At 39.8% G+C, this 20,752-nt stretch overlaps 1 protein-coding gene across 1 annotated transcript in view; it reads right to left on the reverse strand.

Moving 5' to 3' along the window:
* Positions 1–20,752, reverse strand: part of LOC124155829 (trithorax group protein osa-like) — an 846,253-nt gene that overhangs the window by 394,940 nt on the left and 430,561 nt on the right. The window lies entirely within an intron of this gene.

The following is a 20,752-nucleotide window of genomic DNA, read 5'->3' on the forward strand; positions in this document are numbered from 1 at the left end:
CGTGGTAACAAAGAAGTGAGCAGAACAAGAGTAAAATAAAATGTTGGCAGGGACATAATGGAAGAAGGTGCGATAAATTAGTCAAATGTCTCTCACTAAATAGTCTAATTCTCACTTAATTTCCAAAGCACGTTTGGATAACATTTCTCCTTAAATCTGGGCTATAAAAACGAAATATCTATTTACATATCAGCGCACTGGGCAATTAACTGAAATACTTATCATTTTTTCATCGATGAACATATAATATTTTTTCACTTTTTTATTAAAAATAATATATTTTATATCTAGGATATTTTTCGTAATAATCACCTAAAAAACTACTTTTTTTTTGTATTGAAACACACTTTTGACCAGAGAATTTTTCTCCAAATATTAATGGTGGTGATTTTTTAAATGCTTTTACAGCGGAAGGATTTAGAATATTTACTGCGCTAAAATTAACCTTTGAGAATTAGCGTCAAAGAAATTTATTCTTGAAAGAACACGTGCACATAAAATATATTTATAGAAAATATATGATCTCAAAGAAATTTTTGATGCACTACTCTCCCGAAAAAAAAGCTGACGGAGGAAAAATGGTAAAAAGTGACGAGGATAAGTCTTGATCACACACTTCTTTTCGCACCGTCGAAATATCTCAACTACACCCAGCCATTCCCACACAACCCGACTAATCTCTCTCCTTGCCACCAAACTCGAATCCAACCTTACCCACTGCAACCTCTTCGACACGTGGAAACGTGAAGGGTTTAATGATGATGAAGACTTCAGCCTTTTGTGTCGAGGGAGGGATGCGTGAGCTCGGTGTTAAGTTCAACGTTTGCGGCCAAGGTGAACAAAAAGGGCCGCGCGCGCGCGCAAAGACCAAGGGGTTTAGGAGGAAAGAAATGAGGGTACAAGGGGAAGGAAGGGGTGGTGGTGAGGTAAGGGTCTGAAGGAGGGAGTTAAGGGAAGCGTGGAATTACGAGAGCCTGTCTCTTCTCTCGGCTTCACGCCTTCGCCTTCTCTTCAGGGGACCCCGCCGAAAACTCCCCCCTCACCTCCTCCTCCCCCGGCCGCCACGTCTTAACGCCTCGCTCGCTTTCAATTCCATTTTTCACGAGGGAGGAAAAAAGAGAGCGTTTTCGTGGAGGCAAAAGATTGGGGATGGAAGAGTAGGAGAACTTGAGTGGCGCCGCAGCAGATGCAGGAAGGGAGGAAGGTAGGGCGAGGGTCCGTTGGAAAAAATGTATATAAAAGCGAAACCCCAAAGAAAGAACGAAATTAGAGAGGTATGAATTACTAGCTGGGAGCAGATCGGCATGAAATATTAACAGCTAGTAAATACGGTTTAAGGATGTATTCATTGGAATAAAAGTATTGACTCATTGAATCGCTGCAAACTTCTTACGGATGAGCACAACGAAACATACTGGTTCTTTCACCCATTCAATGATTCGACTAACTTCCTTCAATCTTTGTAGCTTTAAAATATGCACCGTGAAGAACGTAGATTGCAGCGTAAACACATAAGGTTTCACCGTTAGGAGGCATGTATTTAGATGGAGATAGGGATGCTGAAGAGAGCCACCGAAGGAGCAGAGCATAAAGTATGACCTCTAACAGCATATGGTTCGAGAATATAGATAGGAATAAAAATATGAACTTATTGAATCACTTCCAGCATAAGTATGCATGAGTGCTTCGCAACTTATTTCTTCTTTCATCTACTCGTCGACCAGGCTATTTTTCTCAAACCATAACGGTGTCCAAATATGCCAAAAGCACGTTAAGCATGAAAATGTCATAAAATCACAACGGATTTAACTATCTGTTTGATTGGCCCTTCGTCATCTACATTATTGGTAAAGCTTCAATTCCTCAAAACCCAAGATTAAGGTTTAGCCTAAGGTTTATCAGGCAGATAAATTTCATGCTAACGTACCAGCTCGTGCTGAATGATTTGAACTAGTAAACTCATGGGTATAGTTCGTCTTTCATCGTACCGGTATTGATGCAGAAGGAAGCAAACAGTATCAAAAAGGGTTTTATGTCATTGAACATAGTCAACTTCACAAAAATACACGAAAAATAAACCGAGGGTATCGTTTTTAACACTGAAAGTGTAAACAAGTTAGCCGAATGCAAATAAAAATTTAAGAGGTGAAAACACTCAAGTACACATTTGAATATACAAAAGTAAGTAAAGCAAGTAACAACTCCAACGCACTCATCTTACTTTCTCGCCTTTCCTCAAAAACTGCACCCCTCCCTCTCCACTACATCCCACCCCTTACTCTTCACGGTGAAAAAAATAACACAGCACTCCTTCCAACCAACTCCTTCCCCAGCCCTCTTATCTATCACATTTTTATTATTTACTTATTCATTTATATCCTTCAACTTTTATTTTATTTATGAAAAAAAAGAGAAGGCGAAAATCCCCGACGTAACCGCCGAAAATCTTCCGCTCTAACTCCTTTTCCTCTTTTGGAAAAAGGGAGTGGGGCTGTGCACGTTTTTGTGTTGGTGCCACCGTGCGCGCGAGAGAGGTGTGGAAGCAGCGAGCGCTGGAAAAGTGTTGGATGGGAAGCGGAGAGTGTGAGGCGTTCCAAGCGGAGAGAGAGGGAGAGAGAGCAAGAGGAAAGAGGGGTAGGCCACTACAGGGTGTCAGCGTGAAAAAAAAGAGTGGAGGGAATGAGGAGACCCTTTGCGAGGTAAAAAGATATATATAAACGACTCGGGCCACTACCATTTGTACTGCCAGGCAGCGGGGGAGAGAGAAAACATTTTTTTTCTTGATCCCAACACAGAATATTGAACAAAATTTTGTCACATACTCGGAGGCCACTCAGCCTCATATGAGCATTCTATAAATTTACGAGTGAATATTAATCCTCATCGTGTAAATATACCAGTATTTTAGCGGACCATTTTTTAAAGTAATACAATAAAAACAAGAAAATTAATATACTATTTTAGAAACAAAATTCTTTTGAAAATATTCAATTTGTACCGTGAATAATATCACATTCATTTCATATATATATAAACTAATTAAAATACAGTTTTGTGCAAATATACCGAACGTATCATTGAATCAGAGAGGGAGAAAAGAGAGGCAGGCCACTACAGGGTGTCAGCATGAAAAAAATAAGAGGAGATGGAGTGAGGTAAAAAGATCTATAAACGACTTGGGCCACTACCGCTGCCACTGCTAGGCAGCAGGGGAGAGGGGACTTAGAGGGAGTTGAATTTGAAGGGAAGGGTGGTAAAAAGGTGTGAAGAGACCTCCCCCCAGAGAGGAGTAATTTTCTTTCTCAGTCACCCTTTCTGCCTTCCATATTTTTCCACAATTTGTTTTCGAGAGATCCCGTTTTCCATTATGCCTCACGCGGTGGCGGCCGAGGTGGAAAAGGGTTGAAAAAAAACCATGAGGTGAGAGGCGACGAAAGAAGAAAGGAAGAAATGTTCAAGGGATGTGGAAAGAGAGAAGAGTATTTAAAGCAAGGAGCATTCGGTATGGTCGCGTAAAATGGCAAAGGGGCTTAGAGAAATAAAAAGCTCGAGCCGAGGTCTTCGTGTGTGTATAAGCACAGTTCAAAACTCGGTTCCAGTCGGTCTCAACGGCAGGAATTACTCGTGCACCTCACGTTATACCTACCGTCAGCGCGCCACGCGACGCTCAGTTTTTTTCCCCGCTTCCTCTCTCCCAAAACCCTTCAGAAAAGAATGTGCAATAAACATTAATGCTTGCTAAGGGATGGAAAAATAAACTCCCAATTCGAATCCAACGGATGGGAATGTATCTTAATTAATTGCGCTAATTAGCATAAAATATTTCCACTTAAGAAGTCAATTAAACGTTTTTAAGTAAGATTGGTAGAGACTGCCTCTTTCATTTCGAGCTCAGCTAATTAAAGTCCCGTGATATTATTCCGAACGTGTGTATTAATATCAAAATTAAAACATACTCCGCTGGAATCCGAGGCGTTGGGACGCATGCGCAGAAAGCTCTTTGATGCTTGAGCTCCGTGATATACGGTAGCCATGATTAACACCATTTCACGAACTCAATAAAATTTTAATTGGGTTCCGGAACGCTGGCGAATCACGAGCTTCGATATTTAATACTAACATTTTCTGCTGAGCTTTGTGCGTAGTTGTATAATCATGCTCGCTCACTCTAATCCGTTACAGCCTCATCGTGTCGCAGTAAAATTTAACTCGCCATCCATCGACACTCTTCGACATCACAATTCCCATAAATACCACAGGAATATGTCGCGCTCGACGCGAAAACATTACCCTAAAAAACTCAAACTCGGCGGAAATGGCGAATTGGAAGCCGAGTCGAGAAATTACCCTCGGTTACCCAAGTCTCACTCAATGCAAGGTGGTTACCACTTTTCCACGGCGATAAAAAATACTTTAAAAAAACCGAATCCACGTGTAGGATAACACTGTGTAATTGACTGAAAAGAGTTTGGCGAACGAAAAGACTATACGTGAAATAACCTTTTGGGAACCTTCGCCGCATTAGCGCTAAGCGTGAGCACGAAAAAAAATTTTAAAAATGGGAGCGAAGGGGAAAAAATAAAATAAATTCCATAAGAGAACCTTTTCCCTCGAAGATTTCACGAGCATGGGTATAACCCATGCGGAGAGTCCCATGCGAGAAAAAAAGCGGAGGATCGGGAACATGAAAATAAACACAGACGCACACCTCGAAACCGAAAGGGCCCTTTCATGTCTGGAAATATCGAGGGGTTACAGTAAAGTTGCGGGTATTGGAAGGAGTGCGGGGACTCCCGTTTGGTAAGCTGTAAATTATTTATTGAAGCGTCGTCGTCACGTCCGTACGAGAGGAAGAAGGCGGGCAAGAGTCGAGTGGATGAGTTGGGAAGGCAATGAACGAGCTTAAGAGAGCATGCAAGCCGCCTGGCAATAAGACCCGCACCCGCAAGGCACTTTCAAACATTTTCGCTTCGACGTCTTTGTGCCGATCACTTGCGGTATGAAACATGTGAGAGCATTCCAAATGTGTCGAGGTGGCACTTGAGTGGGACGTTGACGTTAGGGAAAATGCATGTAGCGCACTGGGACTTACTAAAAAAGGCGTGCAGCCCTCTCAGATTACAAAAAATATGAGTTAGCTGCTGAAAATGAGAAGGGGATAGTGAATAATATTTTCATTATTTTTTCACGATACGAATTGAGAGAATGTCTTCATTTAAGCAATCACCAAGCAGGTGTAAAATAACAATTTTAGAATAATGATGAAAAAGTTATTTCGGTGCTAAATCGGCTGGTAACATCACAGAAAAAGTTTTACCGTTCAGGATAGATGGGAAGTAAAAAACACGAAAATGCAGGAATATAAAAAAGATCGGTAATTTATGGTGAACATGAAGCCAATAAGATCGCAAACCCAACTAGTAGTACTAAAATAATTTTTTGAATTTATATTTTTCAGTCTGCAATTATTAATGTTTTATTGCTGTTCTGAATTATCTTTTATACCAACCATCGTGTACGCTAATATTCTCAACGAAATGAATTTTTCAATAAATCCACAGTAATCACTTGGATAATGGAATAACACAGCTCAAATCGAAGACGCTAACAGTATTTATTTCTAACGTATTTAACCAAAAGTACCTCAATCTTGTATTTCACGACATTTCAGTAAGAGAAATACGCACGATTTCGAGCTGGAAAAAATCAGGGAAGGCAATCGAAACTAAACGAAAGTCAAAACCAGTAAAATTTCAATAGTATCGTTCCCGGGAGCGAAATTTTGAAACGAAACGAAGTGCATATGCATAACTTTTCGCGCCGGAGAGACAACGTGCTCCGCCTTCGGCCCACACACCGAGTACGAAATATGGTTGAATGAAGTAGAAGCTCGGCCTACCACCATTAGATGCATGGGGCACTCGTATTTTTACCATAAATAAAAGGAGTAAAATTAGCCATTGCAATATTTCCACTGAGTTATATTAAGACACCATGTCTAATTTTACTGATATTAAGAACTTACACCATAGCGTGCCTAACATCATACAAGATATTAAAAGGAGAACGGTGAACGCAAACTGGCGATTCGATTTTTAAGCTCAATGTTTTAACCTCTCCACACGTATGCCAAACGTAATGGGTCAAAACTATTCCCTCTAATCCACCCCTCCACTCAACTTCTGGGATCGAAACTTAACTATGAGCAGCAGAGTTTCGATTAATTTACTTTCATTCCCGGGAGTAAAGTTTCGTCCCGGGTCGAAACTTAACTCCTTGCCGATTTTAATTTCGTGCGGGAACGAAACTAAACCTATGCCTCGTATTTTCGTTTCCTCCGGATCGAGACGAAACATTTTCGTTTCGTTTCACTAGCAATCCTTGGAAAAAATAAATGCTAAAATCAAGCCTTCTAGTAACCAGCGGAACGAAAATTACTTACCCAGTACTCGGAATAAAGGACCGCGGGAGACTGAAAATGAATGAACCCCATCCACGTATTTACACTCATAGGATTTCACGTATGGAAGGGCGGCGTGGAAAAAAATAATGCGATAGGGATAGGGGAGGAGGTGGGGGGGAGAAGGGCGAGGTGACGGAGGTTGAGCGCACTCCACTGTATATATGCGAGTCTGGAAATAGCGTGTTCGGGCAGAAATCGCTTTGACAGACGGGGTGAAAAAGCGCTCGGGGAGAATGGGCGAAGAGAACGGGGATGAGAGGAGGCATTCTGTGGGATGGGCGAAGAAGTGTGAAATGGTCGCCGCGAATATGAGGGGTTGTTTACGCGGGGAGTACTGACGAAATGGTGGGGAAATACACAAGAGGGAGCTCGCATGGATATTTTCTTTGGTGACTCATTGGTGGTGATCATCATAATGCAGGGATGACACATCATCGCACGTGAATTTGAGATAGAATTCCGTTACTCACGCTTTAAAATCTCGGTAAATATAATAGCGAAAAAAATGTAATACGTGGATACAAAACTGTAGATGGATGGGTTTAGGATTGGCCTTCACATCATCGCACACGAGTTCGAGAAATAATTACGCCAGCGACCTGAAAACAGAACAGTTTGACATCCTAAAACAATCAAGCTAGTCTAAATATTTTTACTCGTTGCGGTATGCATATGGATTACGTATAAGGTGCTTAGCCTCCTTTTCCGGCATTTCATTTCACCCATATTTCATGATACTTAATATCAGGAGATGGCTATCACTAGTAATATCAGCTGTTGAAAGCTTTTATTTCAGCAAAGAACTATTAGCGAGGGCGGCGCGAGAAAATCTTCCTAAAATATTATGAGTAGTTCCATCTAGTGAATGAGTAGTTCCTCCTTTCTGTGCCCCGTTGCAAAATGAGTCCTCATGAAAGATATTCAAAGGCATAGAGCACACATATGTGATAGACGAAATGTTGACCCGGAAGTTCTTGCTCTTTCATTGGTTCATGTGACTGAATAGATATTCAGAGAGGGAATTAATATGCAGTAGGAATAATGCTAAGTTTTCAATTATATACTAAAATAGGCATGAAAATCCGGCGCCTAGGTTTTTTCCCTTAACAGAATCTCGGCATATTTTTTAAAAATTGTGTAATCTAATTTAAACTCCATATTTTTTTCTGCACCAAATCCCAGTTTCACAGGAAAAGAATATGGAATAGCGTATTTCAAGTGATGCGGGACTATGGCAGAAAAGCGTGGATAGTTAAAAAGGTAGGTTTGCGGGTAAAGCAAAAAAAGGCAGCAAATTTTCAATACCATACCCAGATGGAAATCGGGTGAAGGGCGTAATATGCGCTTAATGAAGAGGACCGAAATTAATTAACAATTACGAATCCCTAATGTTCCCCGATATATATTAATTTCTCGAAGAAATTATTCCCTTTTTCTCTACCGATTAATTGCCTTCGTAATCCCCGAAGTGGAATTTTATCGTCGGTAATGATGCGTGATAAATAAATCTTGTTTCATGTACATTTTCAATGATTACCGAATATATAAATATACACAATAAAATACCAGTTCGCAGCAATGTATAATACTACGGTGGATTCGTACCCAGTCCTTTTCTCATCGAAACAAATTAAAACACCTGGATTCAAACTTAATCGGTGTTATCTTTATTTAAATATATAAAAGGTTGTAGCACTTTCACACAATATTTTTTACTGCGTACAACGCGTTTCGGCTCACTGACAATGAGCCATCATCTGGTACAAGACACCCGACCACAAAATTGTTGTTGTTCGCAGTAAAAAAATTGTGGAAAAGTGCTACGATCTATTTTTTAATGAAATATGTCTAACTTCCACCAATTGAGGCCTGAATCTGTTGAACTTATTTGGTCTTATCTTATTTTTGATAGCATGTTTTTTTCACTTTAGTAAACTCAAGAGCAAAAAGTTTCTCTCATGGAAAACCTTTTGATAAAATAAAGAGCTCATGCCGCCAGCAAGTTTAGTTAGAAGAACTCAATCCAAAACTTCAAGCTCCTATTGTTACGTCATCATTCAAAATAAATAGCAAATTATTGTTGAAACAATCATTTATGAACCAATAGCGTTTAAGATCATCACAATGACTTCGAAACTAAGACATAATTAGCATAATAGGATCTCATACTCTTGATAAAAAAATAATTCTCCAGAATCAATCTATTTCTACGGAATTACTACACCAAAAATACAATTAATATTAATACTAACATTATATGAAAGGTTAACAATATTCCGAAACGTTTTGCCCTTGAGGTACTGTAATGCATTAGGTAAAGGTAATACCGACTTCAAACAGCTGTAAAGATGCAAGGTTAAACAACCAGTGCCGATTTGCTATCCCACGATAAAGAATGGAAAGACCCTCGAGTTTTAGTTGGCTTTTTGTTGAAACACTGAAGGACGTCTCCTGCTTGTGTGTGAAAGTAAGTACATTATTTAATTCTAATATTTTGTAACTGAAATTAAACGCCAGTCTTTGTAAAGTGGTTGCTATCAAAATCAAATGACACAAATTTGACTTATGATTTAGGCCGATATGCAAAAAATCTGTCTCACGAGACTCATAGCGGAGTAACATGATTGATAAGTAAACCACATCGTCTTAAAATATTTTACTCATTATCACATTTTATCACTCCCTAACTAGATAAATGGGACTGAGTAAAATAATCTAGTTCAATGTAGAAGCTAAAGATTAATATTCCGGAAAAAAAACATCTCGATCTCAGCCCAGATACCACAAACCATTGATTCCAGACTTCATAACATCATTTCCCATTGAATATATCCGCGAGTCGCACTCTTTTCGTCAATTGATGTCTTACATTTTCACATTTCCGACACTTTCAAACAGGAAAAGAGACACTTCTTTATCCACTTTTCCCTGTCACATAAAATTGCTATTGCAGAGTTTTTCGATGCTATTGGTAAGTGCTTTGAACTCCGAATCGGATCTACACTTCCTCCGGAGGCAATGCTGTTGGTGAAGGCAGCTTCACATGATACACCGACGACGACATGAAAACAAACTTATTTTTCCTTGGAAGAGAATTAAACCCTCAAAACAACTTCATGGACACGCGTTTACCCTCTGGCACTCCATCCAAAAACAAAACACCGAAAAAGAGCGCTTTGTCCTACACCTAGAGGGATAAATAGCAGCATTTGCATGTAACCACACGTCTTGCAACAGGGTGATATATGGAACTCCATTATGTCAACTTTCTACTATGCAACGATAAAAATTTAGTATCACTGGGAGTGTCAGTTAATAAAATAAAAACATAACCACTGATTAAAATGAATTTTTCCAAAAGAAACAAACTTCATCTCGAAGAGAAATGAGGAGACTATAATCCAAAGGATACAAGTTCAATTTTTATAATGCTCGGGATAGGTGCAGATAATGGCTGGTGGGGTACACAATATTGTTATATCAACGGAAAACAATTGATCAGTGAATCTATATGTAAATACTTATCAGTGATTCATATGTATCCATTTGACACAACAATATTGTGTACCTACCGCACTAACCATTACCTGCATTTATAAAAAATTATAAAAATTGAACTTGTTTTACACGGCTTCTCGGGTCCTCAATTCAAATGCGTATTTTTAATTAGTAAGAAACTCAATAAAAAAGCGATTTCTCGGATTTGGCAAAAATATGCGAGATAAAGGCATTTATCTAAGCTCAATTAAAAAATCTCGCATCCCTTGCCTGGACTGAAAACAATAAATGGCGCAAAATAAATCACGTCGTTCATTAATCATCACTATCATCAAAGTTATTTCTCATAGAAAACTTAATCCATTGTGCGTAGTGCACTTCGATAACAGATATATGAGATACTCTCATATAAAAGACGATTCAACGGAATTTTCAAGAACAAAATCCTACACCCATACTAAGGATTACTATGAAAAACGTTTCACAGATTGGTAAATATCACTTGGCCTTACAAGATAATGGTTTATCCTTACTGAATATTTTACGGAAATTATTTTCATTAGGTTTGATTCAACATAAATTTGATTAAAACTATGAAGTCTTAAAAGCCATGTTTATCTTTCTTTCCAGGAAATACAAGATAATATGGTATGATGTTTAGATGTTCATCATAAAAGTTTATTAGCAATTTTTCGTGGGAATACCGTAGTGATACGTTTTTGTTATCGAATTTAAGCAATGAATCAGCCTAACAACGCAATTTTAATAAGTTTATAAGGATAGAGATTTAGTAAACCAAACGAATTCATGTAAATTTCATAAAACTCTTTAAAAAGACAATCCTTTCCTGTGCATAATATTAATCGACTTTTACAAGTTTAAACTCTTTCGTCGTCTTTTGCCGACTTGAACGAATAAACTGCTATAATTCAGTTGAATATGGGAAAGACTCCATGCATCTCGCGTTCTGCTCGGTAGGTCCCCCCGGCGTCCTGCGGAAATTATGGAAGCGGATATAATCAGACTGTCGGAAAGTGCGCGTTAAGAATCGCTAATTTATCGTCCCGGTAATTAAATAAAATTATTATTGGGGAGCCGTTCAGCTTCGCCGAACGAAATAATTACCAAATTCATTTCGGGAATGACCTTTAAGTCCACTGCGAAAACTTGCGGGCAATGTTTGAAGCCATAATTATGCTTTAAATGGAATCCATTAATCGACAATTGATTTCTCGCTTAATTTTCCATGCGGTCTTTAAATTGGGTTTGATGTATTGCGGAGAGGATACCGAGGCATAGGAGCGAGTATTGGGTGGCGCCATACTGTGCAAAAACACTCTGCAATGGGTAGCGTTGGCGCCATAAAAAATTGCCACCCAGGAGCGGTATTCATTAACTCTTCATCAGTTTGCAGGGGCTTGAAAGCTCCGCGCTGGGCTTTAGGAAATTGACCTTTCCATTACGCTTGGATTTAATTCAAAGCGAATCAAAATGATACGATAATAAGCAATATTGCGAGCTTAACTAAAACGAAAAAAAAACTAATCCAAAAAAGGCATAAAAATTGCAGTGACGACAGGAGGATTGAATATTTATACCTATCTAATCAATGATTCACAGTGAAGTTATTTGTCACTGGCAACATTAAGCATGCCATGGCACTATAATCTCATACTCTACGGAAAAAAATGCAGAAAACCTACACCCATCAGTGCAAAAGAAAGGGTAAGTAGTACATTGAAAACGGTTGTGAATAATTAAATTCATAGTCGGGAAAACATCACAGAAACAGTTCTTCCCACTTTCTATGATTCTTGACGTTTTACTGCGTTGTCAAGCGTAGTAAGCAATAAGAAAAACCTAACGATTCAAGCTTAAATTTTATTTAAAAACGATAACAGAAAATTATGTTAAGTAAAGCGTAGTAATTAATTCAAATAAATTTGAAATTTAATATGACTCCAGCTATGCAAACGTGTTAGCTAACTTACACGAATACGAAAAATGGTTATAAGGGTGAATTGGCTTGTTTCAAAGCTTACAAATAAATGGAATTTACTTTACCATGAGAACTCCGCTTTGACATAGCCTCAGTCTTTCATAAAAAAAAGTCTCAACTTTTTCTGCTGCCAACTCTCCTTTGAAAATTCGTGTAACATTTCCATGGTACATTTTCGTGGTTTACATATTTATTTTTAAAACCGCCTGCACCTGGCTGATTTACTCAGATGCCCAAAAAACTGATTCTGGATGCATACAAGCGTCCCACTGGCACCAATTACCACAACATTATTCTGTCTTTCTGATCCCACTTGTTTGCGGAAAACATAACGGGTGAAATAATTAAATCAGTTGAATTTTGAAACGAAAATTGGAATTTCAAAGGAGCCGGAGAGCATTTAAAGATCAAGAGTCTCGTAGAAAACAAGAAAGATCATATACTTCGTAAACACTACCTTCCCTTTCCATTTATGAACATTGAGGATCGCAGCAGGAAATTACTATCAGAGCGGCCCGTTATTGCATAAGGTTTTCATCTGATCATTTGCTGTAGCTGAATGCTGTTGAAATAAATCAACAATCCGCTAAATTCAATTTGGCTACCAACTGATGTAGTCTTCAGACATCATATTGTTTCCATAACACCAGTTCTCAGTATCATTTTGTTTTTAGTAGAACTACGCGTCGATTCATATCTGCTCCATTGAATTATTTACTAGTTTTAATTCCATGATAAAATACATTCGAAACTGAATTTAATGCGAAAAAATGCCAATATTTCAAAAATATGCAATAATTTAATAATTGAGCATCACCATATTTTTACTTTGCCTGATTCTTTGAAAGGCATATCTAACCTGAACCCTAACTTTGGACGAGTGGGTATTTGTTTTGGTGGCAAAGTGTCAAAGACAGTGGGATAGATGTCCTTCACAACGAATAGATAATGAGAGCTAATGATGAGATAATTTTCTGCATGAATACCACTCAGCGAAAGTAAGTCATTATTTGTATTCAATTCTTCATTCTCAGTAGCTATATACCACTCAACGGTTCACGAATACCCCAGGAATACTCTAAAATGGTTATTCCTCATCTTTTTACACTCCATTTTGAGCTGTGATACCCACAGCGTAGAGATCTCTCCTCCCGGACTCGGCATTTATTGCAAACACTTCTGCGGGGTGGGATACAGCGGCACATGATCACGCACTCCCCCGCGAGGGAGAGAGAGAGTGTTCACTGTGCACGTTGAGGAGTTATTTCCGCCGAAAAACATTAGCGGAGAGGAAAAATAATCAGGAAAAAAATAATAGCACCAGTGAACCTTCTCCCTCCAACACGCGCTAACTAGACCGGACGTCGGTACGCGAGGGCGCATGTACGCTCCGAGGACTGGAGTGTCCCTCTTTTTTTATTTTCCGTTTGTGTGTGTTTTTTTTCGCCTCGACCGAGTCGCTATTCGCGATCCGAAATCACAAGCCACTCACTCTGTGGCCTAACGCGCTTTGCCCTTCCCCTCCCCCTCTTTATAACCTCTATCAGCCACCCGCACCATTCCCCCAAACCACTCTTCAAATCTCCAACCCTTGCAGTCTCCACACCCCTTCGCTCCCATATCAAACCTACCTACCCCCTCCACCCTTCCCCCTCAGTCTCCCCCTCCTCCTACTCCTCGACGCACTCGCGAATGGGGTGAGAGAAAAATACAAGCGTTGCGGCATTCATTTTTTTTACGGGGAATATAAAAAAAAAGAAGAAATACGAAGCGCGCGCGCGAGAAAAAAAAATGCGAGGGCCGAATTGCGCAGGGCGCGCCTGCTGCGGTGAATAACGTCGACATTTGACGAGTCCCCCCCGCTTTTTCAAATGACGCTCGCCCTTCCGAAGCCGGAATAAAAACGAGAGTTCTCGACATCTCCTCCCCCATCCCATGAGATGTGAGGGAGTGGGTGGGGAAGATGGGGGATTGGGTGGTGGGAGGTGCAGGGAGAGAGGGATGGGGAAATACCGCATGAAGGAGCGGAAACGTGGGAAGAGGGAAAGAGAGAGAAAGGAAGGAGGTAGGGAAGGAAACGGAAGAGGGAGCTAAGAGAAGAAGAGAAGGCTAATGCAAGTGAAAGAAGGAAGTATTAGTATAAATAGTAATTGGTAATACGCAGCAAACTGTAGGTAGCTATATAATCAGTTAAAGAAAGATGGGACGGGGTAGGTAAAAATATAGGGATGAGAAAACACCGCATGAGGGAGCGGAAACGTGGGAAAAGGGAAAGAGAGAGAAAGGGAGGAATAAGCGAAGAAAACGGAAGAGGGAGTTAAGAAAAGAGAAGAATAATTGAAAGAAGAAAGTATACGTGTAAATATCAATTGGTGATGCAAAGCAAAGTGTAGGTAACCATTTGATTAATTAGTCTTAGCTTAAAATGGGTTTCCAACTTCGATATGCCTAATGATTCAATGAACTTTTATTTTTCATCATAATAAGTCTTCAATGCTAAGATTAATATGGCGCAGCTCTCCATTCCTCTCTCCTATCCACTAGCCTTTTCATAGCGACGCATTTCTTATCTTTTACATTCTTCATAACCTGTCCCATGTAACTCATTCGGGGCCGTCCCTTTCCCTTATTCCCTTCCACTTGCTCTTCTATGAAGAATACTCAATAAAGAAGGACGTGATTGCTGAGATGTTCTCAATAAGTAAAGGCCTACATGGTGTTTATGATGATGAAAAATGATTGCAACCTGGGTAACCGGTGAATACACGAATATTCGCCCTTGATGGAGGTAATTACTCCGTCACTTCCACATAAATATATCCTCTCCAGGATGGAGGGGATGTCAACAGCTTTGGTGCGCTCGACGTAGAATTACTCATTGACTTGCATAACATTATCGAGGTGGTAGACACGATTAAAGAAATTTCTCTTTGTGGGATCGTAACTAAGGAGACTAACGTAAGTAAGGAGATGCGGCTATAATGTTTTCAAGGCACTTTGATCGCCGAGCTTGTATGCTTTGACAGGGTTCGATGGAAGAGAGTCATGGATGATTATCGAGTTGAGCTTAGCTGGAGGAAAGGTAAGGTATGAAAAATCATTGGGATCGTTCCATGGGATGAGAAGAGGAAAGCTTGCTCGAAAAGTCAAGTAGTAGACGGCGTAGTGAGGGAAAAGCACGAGAGGGACATTGAAAAAATTCAGGGATGGTCCATGAACGGTGGCCGCTGATACCATAGAACTAGTGTATTACATATGGATGGATTTTTCTTCCTCATAGGAAAATCCACTAGGATTGGTAGCATATTAATTGCGTCTCGCTTGGTTTCGCTGTAAGTCGGGCCCGCCCGCCTTTGTGACGGTGCGGGATTCCTCGTCCCCTCCCTTCCTTCCCTATCCCCTCCCCGGAGGCGTCGCCGGGCTCTCATCGCGGCGGCGCCTCCTTCCTTGTTCCTTCCCGTCCTTCCCCTTCTGGGTGCAGAGGAGAAAAGCTAGCGCTTACAGTCCCTGCCCCAGGAGTGTATCCCCGCGAACCCGCCCTAGGGTTTCGTTTCCATTGTATTACATATGGATCGGGGAAAAAATAGTTAAATAGGCAATGATACGTGCTGGTACTAGGGAGAAAATTTTGTGAAGCAACTTAGTAGCGTGATGAATAAATCTAGACGAATCAAGAACTATTTCCAGATGAATTCCTAAATTAGGAGAGCTGATTCCGGGTGGGGATTTTAGATATTATTTTTTCCACTCATCTTTCAGTATGCTTAATAAGGTCACACTGATTACATAAGGTTATCGTTGAATAAAACGTATAGCATAAAAATTGAAGAAGTTCTGCCAACCGAGGGTGTGCGCCGAAGGCAAGAGTAACATGATCCATTAGTACCTAGTGGTAGCAAGGTTACATTGAAGGGCGCAAAAAATCTAAAATTTCTGTAAAAGAGGCAACAAAAATTTCAAATAATTGAGCAGCTTCGTTAATATTAGCTTCGAGTTTGAGGCGAGATAATTTTGAAAACCGGCAGCGGATCGATGTGAAAATGAGTCGCAATTTATGTAAACTAACCTAGTTTGTATTCCGATGAAGGACCTGTGAGATATGGAGAATCATTGAAAAGGAGCAGGAATGAATAAGAAGGAAGAAAGGGTGATAGAGAGAAAGGGTGCTTGCCTATTTTTTTAAATTACCTAAATGTAAAGATAATTACTCCAGGAGTACGTATTTCACACTTTTAAATTTTTAAATGACGATACCTATTTTTCGCGATTAAATGAGAAGTGAAAATTTTTAAGCGCGCGAAAACGCGACAGCTAATTATGAATGCTGGGAAAGTGAGGCCACCTTGGTGCGAGGCTAGGAGCGCCGCTACGATGCAGGCTGCTAGCACGTAGCGATTGGCTTATAATATAAGGATTATTAATACCCTTTCATACGAGGGAAACTTTCCGATCATAGGCAATTTTAAAAGGGAATTATTAAGAGATGTTTCCCTGAGCTCTGTGCCTCATGCATGCATTGGTAATCTCAGGCGATGTAAAACTCCTGACTACCCGTATAGCATCTAGGTCCCAGTGACGTCACTTGGAGTGGCATCGCATGGGCGCTAATCTGGCCTTTTCAATACGAAGTTAAAATTGACCATTAACATTCGTCTAAACTGGGATTTGTAAAACTGTGAATGTATACACAAATGGTGGGTAACGAATCGCAATCAATGCCTTTCGTTTTCCTTGATAAAGGAAACTAGCCTATTATGAGGAGTGGGCGAGAAGCGAGCGGTTGAGTGAGGCTGGGGTAGTATACGCAGCCGCGGAAGTTCCGGCAAATAATTAATTGAGTCGGGAGGAGGGAGCCTGAGAGGCTGGTGCGGGACGTAGGAATGGATGTGAGGGCAACAGCAGCAAAAAAGAAGGCTCAGCGGGAGCAAGAGGTCACATGGTACGATAAGGGGGAGTAAAAATATTTATTTCACGGCAGTAAACCCAATTTACTATATTAATTGTAAAGATAGTAAAAGAAAAGTAATGCATTTAAAAAGTTACAAGGAAGCATTTGAAATAAAAACTACATTTTAGTATGGGTACATACATAAGAGGATAATTCTTTTAATCATGTTAATGAGATGACTATTATTATTTAACAAAATGATAAATTTTGTTTTTATTTACCTGTCAAAGTTCACATGTAATTGGCTAGGTATCACATAGATTATATAAAGACAGCGAAGATGCTCACATATTTTGCTTAAACGAATCAAAAGAGTCGTAAAATGTAACAATATCTATTTCATCTAATGCATGGTTGAATAACCTCATTGCCCTGATGATAAGATTATTGTAAACATTATTGTTTTCAACAAAATTTCACAAAGAAAGCTTTGCAATTTCATGTTGAAGTAACTAAACAATTAAAACTTATATCATTTGGACAAGTGCAACATATCATATTATGGCATAGTTTATACAAAAACAACAGAACATGTCATTAAGTTTCCTTATGAATGAATGGGTAACGGCAGGTTATATGAAGGACTCTGTCGAGGAACACCCAGTTACCGTAGGAATACTGAGAAACTTCAGCATATTCTGGTTAGAATCCATAATTATTAATCATGTTTTACATTCATTTTATTTACATTTTAATATTCCAGGATCTTTCTTGCAATTATGATAGATTTTCATGATGAAGCGAGAAAAATAAAACAAACATATTAGCTGAAATGGCAGTTAATCGGCGCGTTGAAAAAGTGGACAATTTTTGCTAAGGAATACGTTCGTTACGTATCTTGCGTTACAGAGGAGTTGCAAGAGACAGGTAATTTCACTCGATAAGCTACACTATTTTCCATTACTATATGACTAAGATGAAAAAACATGCAAATTCTTGTACCTAGACACAATAACCGACTTAATCCGACCTAAAATACTAAATCAAATAACCATAAGTTATCATTTCCCACAAAACCATGCTCCCTAGTAATTCGAGAATGGCCAAAACTAATGAGTTTAGCAACAATTAGGAGAAGTAATAGAGAACTTTGTATTTGAGAGGGCAATTAGTCGAAAACTAGGTAGAAGGGAAAGATGGAAATTGGAAAGAAATACCAGACTGAAAAAAATAAAGGGTGTTCGGGCGATCGCTAAACTTGAGGGTAGAAGAAAGGGCGAGGTAATGAAGAGAAGAGAAAGGAAGAACGGAAGATAAAATATATGGTGTTCTCGGATTTGGGTGCAGGAGAAATGGAAGGGAGGGTGGGGGAGTAGAGGAAGAATAGGAAAAGGGGGGTTAGGCGGTGGGAAGAGGGGTGGGATTAGGCTTGTGCGGTCTGAGGACTTAAAAAAAGGAAGGGAGTAGAGTTAGAAAAAAAACAACCGAAACAAAAGATTATGAGGAGGACTAAAGGGAGGGGAATATGGGATAGCAGAGGTTCAGGCACCCGAGGCGGGAGAGAGAGAAGGGAGAAAGGACTCTGAGCTGGTGAGAGCGACGGAAGACTTGATTGCGTTTGTGACAAATTCGCAATCTGATAACAATTTAATGCGTCAAAAGAATGGCACAAGGGAGGCGCAGGGCGATCCTTCCCATCCCTCTCTCTCTCTCGCGACCAATTTTATCCCGCCTTTATATCCAGTCGCAGTTTTCGGAAAATATACCTCGCGGTGGTGGAAAAAAAAGTGAGCGAATAAAAACGCATCATCTGAAACTTTTCTCTCTCTCTTTCTCATACACGTCATCTCCCGCACCTCATTCGTTTCATTGTTATTTTTCTCCCCGCTAAAAAAAAAAAAACAAAAACGAACGGCTTCCGTGTTTTTTTTCCCTATCGTCTACCTATATATGACCGCTACACACATGAAGGGGTCCTCTCTTCTTGCTACCATTGCCCCTCACTCTGCTCCTGACTCTTTCTGGTCCCCCCCCTTTTTCCATATATACCCGAGGACGGCCTTGAGCACTAAAAAAAATATATATTCCCTTTGATGTCCGCACTATGGAATTCATCCGAATTGGCTTACAGAGGTGAGCAAAGTTGCAATTGTTTTTGACCAGATTTAAAAAAAAAATATCCATTCCCTTCCTCGTCTCGCTCTCCGGGAAAATTTAATTATATCAATTTCCAAATCGCTCTCAGAGGATGTAATTTTCCCCGGGTCTTTATTAAGCTGACGTTTTGCATCGATTGTATCACTGGCCGTGTGAGTGACAAGGGAGTGAGGGGGGGGGGTTAGGGGGAGAGAAGGAAGTAATTTTCAAATCGGCAGTGCACGCCCAAAAACATTGTTTCAATAACGCGCGCGCGGCCCTCGTCTTGCCCACTCGTGCTTTGAATTATTCATACGCGCTATACGTGCATGAGGAAGCGATGCAATGAGATACGGCCACGCGGCATTTGCCAGGAATATCGATAACTCTCCCGTCAAAATCCATTTAATTCTGGAATAGGATACGGCCGGTGACGCATTACGTAGCCAACTAAACAGCGGCGTATTGATCAACTGTCCATTACCATCATTAAATGCTAGGCACGGATGCCCCCCCAAATAAGACTTGACCCGTCCGCTGCGCTGATGATCGCCTTTTGTCTCTGCCGTCACCGATAGCACGCCGGAATAATTGGGACATGTACATTCATTCATTTGGGAGGCATTACATAGTCAGATGTGAAGCGGAATTGACGCGATGAATTTGTCACAAAAATCTTTGGTGTCAATATTACAATTCAAAAATATATTCAACATGACGTAACCTACTTATTAAATATGTGAGCAATCCCTTTTAATTGAGATGAACAATAAATATAGAAATTGAGTAAATTAGAAGCCAAGGGGTATAAGTGTAATTAATTTTGAGATAATTGCAAAAATAGTTGTTGGGGTACACAATATTGTTGTAACAAAGAAATACATGTTAATCACTGAATTTGTATGTATTTGATTACCAGTGATTCACTTGTATCACTTTGCCACTACAGTATTATGTACCCAATCAACCATTATCTCTACTTATAAAAAGAATTCACTTAACCCCTTGGCTTCTAGGGTCCTCAATTTGAACAACGTATTTATAGAAAATAAATAATGCTTACGAAACACAGATTGTTAAAAAGTAGAAAGAAGTAATTCGCTAAATAATTTAATCACTCGAATAATCTTGGAAGAGGCGTATTGCTGACGTAGTAAGCCATACACGCTAGTAATGGATATCCCGTGGATGCTTGAACAGCGGCGTATATCTCGATGTTAACGGGTCAAAAACCTTTGATCCAACCCATAGGCCTCCAAGCATTAACCAGCGATTACCTCTAAACATCTCACTTCATCTATGCCTTACAGGACACAAGTACTTAACGAAATGAATCCAAATGAAATATATAATAGCAATTACAGCAATGATGCATCTAATGCGTTCACGGACTAGTCGTAACGATTGGGGGGAGAGCATTGAATCAACGGCTTAAAACCTCCCGAAATGCTTGGGTGACATGGTCTTATGTATTCTCCAAATGAACCTCCCTCCGAAATGTACCCCCTCTGCTAGTGAACTCCTCTAAAAATGTTTTTCTTGCTACCTCATGGCTATCACAGATATAATTAACGAATAATCACGCCGCGTAAAAATTCGTTAAAGCTTACACATTAGGAAAAATAAAATATCGATGCATTACACAGTTGGAAAACTCAAACTGGCTTCATACATCAGAATTCTATCATGACGAAAGGCTCTCCACAAAAAAGCGATAGAATTTGTTTGTAACAAATTATGTTTCTCCTTGTGAAAACCTCTGGATCAG

Source organism: Ischnura elegans, chromosome 3, assembly GCF_921293095.1.
Source record: "Ischnura elegans chromosome 3, ioIscEleg1.1, whole genome shotgun sequence".
Taxonomy (NCBI): domain Eukaryota; kingdom Metazoa; phylum Arthropoda; class Insecta; order Odonata; family Coenagrionidae; genus Ischnura; species Ischnura elegans.